The following is a 5,219-nucleotide window of genomic DNA, read 5'->3' as shown; positions in this document are numbered from 1 at the left end:
ATGTAGCAGCATCTGGTTCTCATTTTGGGAATCAGCCATTTTTCCAATTTTCTATGAGTAAGGCTCAAGAGGTCAGATGACTTCAGGCACAGAGCTGGTGGATCAGGTTGATTTACATCTCAAGACGTTCTTCATTCTCTCCTTTGGCCAGCAGATGTTACAGAACAAGACCAAGACAGAGTTTCCAGCATTGAGGCAGTATTGCCTGTCTCTTCTCATGTAACCTATAACCACCAATGCATTAAGACTCTGTAAGATCCCGTCATGATGTTTTCCCAAGTGTGTAGATGTTTTCTGATTAGGTAGGTATGCTGGATTTTGCCAAATCCCCACTTAAGTGCTGCACTGTATGTATCTAGGTCATTTGCACAACATCTTTATTGTAAATCTGGAATAACAAGCACAGCTCTTGGCAGAGTTCTGCATGGCAGAAACACTTTATGTCTTTGAATAAATACATGGGAGCTTTCCTGGACAGAAAGAAAACAAAACAAAGCAAAACAACACAAACCAACAAAAGAACAAACTGGTGAATTTGTCTATAGTTTTTCTGGCAACTCAAGAGTAAGCAGGAGAGATAACTGGAGAGACTCTGAGCTGTCGCTGTAACTCTACTTTTAGGCAAAAGTGTTGTGCAGTTCTTGCACCATTTCACCTGCCTCCTCTTGTGCCAGCCCTCTCTTAGTTTGGCCCTGGGCACCTGCAGTGGTGAATGCAGCAAAACCCTGCTGGGTTTGTCCTTGCCAGAGCCAGCTCACCCACACCACTGTGCTACCTGTGTGGGCTGTCGAGGGGAGCAGGGCTGGTGGCAGAGGGGAAGTATCCAAAAGGCACCCAAAGGCTCGAGCCTCAGGCAGGGTATGGACCAGGCACATCTGTGAAGGGAAAACTCTGCAAGCAACTCCTGCTGATTTCCCCCCAACCCTTGTGCTTGCAAAGCAGAACCCACTGCCAAAGACACTGCACTGCTGAGGTGTCTCCAGCACAAAACAACCAAAAGGTAGTTGCTACCCTTAAAGAGGTTAAAGTCAAATCACTTGGAAGGAAAGCTTTGGCTTGGTTACTTTAGTGCTTATCATGACCCAAGCCAGATGCCAGGTTGTGACAAAATCACCTCTTGCGAAAACAGGCTAATTACACGTTTGGGCTATTTGCGAGTTGAATCAGTTCTTTCCTATTTGCTGGAATGAGTTGCAACCACCTAAGCAATGTAGTTTGCTGGGTTGTTCACAGAGTGAGGCATGGCCAGCAGCACTCCTGCCCAAACATGCTGAGGCTCTGCACATGACGAGGGCACACATCACTGTTAGAAGCCTGAAAATCTTTGGAAAATGCAATAAAAAGTGAACTGACTCAGCGAGCTGGCCTTGCTTGGGACAGCAGCTTAGCGTGATAAGCACCATCTCTTGTTCTGTTTATTTCAATAAATTACTGAGCATTTCTATAAAGCAGAGGTTTAAAATACCTTCATTTTATTCCATCTTTTTTGATTCATCCCCTTGACACCCAAACTCATCCCTCAGCTGCAGTGAACCTTAAGCAATGCCAGCAAATTGAAAGGATTACTACCAGTGGATCTTCAAGCAGGGTTTGTACCCACACATCAAAATTTACATTTTTTAATAGCTTCTTTTTCACAAAATGCATATGAAAACCACACAGATGATTTCTAGCAGGACAGTGGTACATGCTGAGCCAGCAAATAATTCCCTAGTCTTATTTTGAATCAATCTTGGAACAAGTTTTAGCTCTGCATGTACAAACTGGGCCAAAACAAAATGGGTGGGGAAAAAGACACAAGGCCCTTTGTCCTCTCTGGAATTTGTTTAAAACCTCAGGGATGAATAAGGCACTTTATTTAACCCATCTGGCTATAAATAGGCAGCAGCACCTTAGCCTCTGTGTGAACCAGGGAAGTCAGATGTGCCTCCTCACTTGCACTTGAGGGCACAGCTTCAGCCTCAGATGTGTCCCTGCACTAAAGGGTCATTAAAGGCAACTGAGGGCACCGGGTGTGGTCCAAAGGGAGACCTTGAGCTAGAAGGAAGGTGCTGAGGCCAGCAGGAGTCAAAAGGCTGCTTTGCTTTTGCTCATGTTTTCTGGTTGCTTGGTGCTTTAAGCACCAAGTCTTCCTGGCGTTTAGCATCCCAAAACCCATCTTCATTTTTTTTCTTGTTCCTACTGGAGCAAAACTGGTTTCAGCGCTGTGGGAGTGAATGTTCATCCCTGTGGTATCATCCCTCGAGGGTTTCATGATGGAAAAAGCACTGAGAGTTGCTCTTCCCCCTCTGCAGACCCTTCACAGGAATGGGAGTAGCTCCCACCCTGCCAAGGGATGCCATCCCAGCACCTCCACATCACACCTCGGGGCCACATTAACCAAAAACAGGATGGACAGACATAGCTGAGATTTAGAGAAACCTCTCTGCAGCATATCCCAGCCCTGGGCTCGTGAGGAGGGGCCACATGTGTGTCCTGCTGTGGGACAGGAGTGCTGGTGTCTGTTCACGGCCACTGAGAATCAAAGAAACAACCATGGTGCTTCCAGAGCCAGTGCACCCCACAGCTGCGTGGAGACCTTCACTGTGTCCAGTTCACTTTGTCCTGCTTCAGCTGTAAATTTTGGGGGGAAAAAGCTAATTGCTTCCCACCACACTTCTGAGCTAGGCTTTATAGAACAGTACCAGTGACATAGCAGCTGAATTGCTTGCTTTCATGCCAGGTTCAGTTTATGTTGTTCCATCTCCGTATTTTTGGTTGCAGTTCTGTATTTGCCAGATTTCACCAGCCTGAAGGTGGATGTACGAGGCTGCCACAGGAAGGCTGAGGTGATGAGAAAGGTGCCTGCGCTGTTTCTTCTTGTTCAAGTCATCATCAGTGAATAGCTGACAGTAACAATAGGTTATTCTTAGATTTCCAGTGCCGGAAATCTGGAGCTTTCTCCACATCCTGAGTCTGGCTGTATGTCCCAACAGCATCCCATCCCCAAGGGTTTTCATGGCTTCATCTCCTACTGAATAGTAATGCGTGGGGTACAGTTGTCAGGGCTATGGAGAACACGTGGGTATGTGACAATATCCAACCTATGTTTCACAAATTAAATGACTAATTCATAAAGACAATTTGTCACACTCCAGGAGCCACGCTGAAGCTGAATGCTGGCTTGATTGCAAACATCCATTTAATGGCTGGACTCACTGCAATCATGGGCATTTTAAACAGATTTTCTTCGGTGTGTGGGCACAAATCCTCAGGCAGGATGAAAAGATCCTTGTCCTTCCTGGTGTAAGATCTGGGGTCTGAAAGCTGAGTGTCAGCCCCTGGTCCCTGTCCCCACCTCCCTGCAGACCCCTGCTCCTCCACTCCTGCGCACCAGGCTCAGGGAGGGTCTCTGGGAGGGAGTTCTGCTAAGGTTAGATGTGAAGTTTTTGGGCTCTTCATGGCAGAAATATTGGAGAAAATGAAGGAAAATATTTTACCAGTGTTTTTAGAGGAAAACTTTAATGTTTCAAATTTATTTTTCCCATTTTTTTTTAAGAGGGAAAAACAAACAAAAAAAATTGTTAAAAGTCCTAATTTTCCAGAACTGAGTGGATTTAAGCTATGGAGAGTTACTGTCTCTGAAATGAAAGCCATCTGTTTTAAAAGACAGAGGGAAGAAGGGTGTCTTGCTTTAATTTGTGGTGGAAGGACTGCATATGACATAAACTTTTGTAACATGAAAGTGAGGGATCTGCTGTTTGTTATGGGAGTCATGGCCCTCTGTGGCTGTCAGGCATCACCTGTCTCCCAAAAGGATTCACAGAAATACTGGAATTTAAAAAAACTAAAAAAGAAAAAAAAAAAAAAAAAGGTAAAACCACGAATTATGCTTGATTTAATTTAGATGTTACATTTTTCAGTTTAACATGATTTAAAAAGTCAGTTTTCATCTCTTACCACTAGTTTAAATAAAAGCTAATTCCACCGAAAATGTTACTTGCTTCTTTAGACAGAAGTGTCAAGCAGAACACATCTAAAAGAAAAACACTAAGGAGATGTCTGATTAAAAATAAATGAAAATGTCTCATGTCAATGTGCAGATCCAGTGGACGTGAGTTTAAAATACAAATGTTAGAAGCAAGACAACAGTGTTCCCACACTCATCCTATTTAATTAATTACAGATAAACTCCCCCTGCCTTCAGACTCAAGGAAAGAAAACAGCCAGGACTCCGCAAAGATCTCACAGCAACATAAGATCGGCACCAGTTGAAATTGCATCCCCATCAGGTAACACCTGTTGCATCCTTATGTGGCTCAACACCACGCAGGAAAACCCCAGATGGAAGAGACAGCTCCTAGGGAGGTGAGCAGACAGCAGTGTCAGTCCCTCTGCCATCCCACCCTCAGAGTAATGTATGCCTGGACATGAGATTTTCCATGCATGGTGCATGGAAACTCCAGTACTGAGTGACATTAAGCATCAGGTTTGCAAGCCGTGTCGAAGCTGACTCACTGCCCCAGCCTGGGACACAACAAATTCCCCTTGCCATGCCACCACTGCTCAGCAGGCACAGCCATGCAGTGGCAGGGAACTGGCTTTGACCCCAAGCAATGCCTCTGCCATGCTGATTTACCCATCTCAGAGAGCAGCAGCTGCTTTTGAGCTGGGTTAAGTAAGATGCAGCTTCACCCTCCAGTTATCTGGTCCTTTGCTTTTTGGCAACTCGACGTTTTGGGAAAAAATTGGTTGTTAACTGGCAGACCATCTCTGCCTTTCATCTCCTCTGCCACATGACCCTGCTCTCTCTGCACAGGGTGTAGGTTTCCAGTAATGTGAGTTCCTGCTGGGCTCCACAACTGCCTTTCCAGAAAACGTTAAAAATGTGCATTGCATTAAAAGGGGAATGAAGATGAGCCAACAGGCTCTGGTAGCACAGCAAGGCAGGGCACCAGCGGGGCGAGCAGGGCAGAGAGGAAATCCCAAAACAGAAGCAGGGAGTGTTGAGCTGCCTGGTCAAGGAAGGGCTCAAAGGAAAGAGATGGCAATGGCAGCTGTTACTGATGTAAATCTGAATTTATCTGTGTGGGAGAATGTAGTTTGGAGGGCCTGGGTGAGGATTTGCGTGGAGCAAAGGCAGCCCTAGAGTGGGCTGCATTCCCTGTGTTAGTGGTAGGACGCACACCACCACATATAACCCTTTCCATGTTTAAACAAAGACACTGTGGATACACTGC

The sequence above is a fragment of the Aphelocoma coerulescens genome, chromosome 5 (assembly GCF_041296385.1).
Source record: "Aphelocoma coerulescens isolate FSJ_1873_10779 chromosome 5, UR_Acoe_1.0, whole genome shotgun sequence".
Classification (NCBI taxonomy): Eukaryota; Metazoa; Chordata; class Aves; order Passeriformes; family Corvidae; genus Aphelocoma; species Aphelocoma coerulescens.
Note: the sequence above shows the minus strand (reverse complement) of the source record.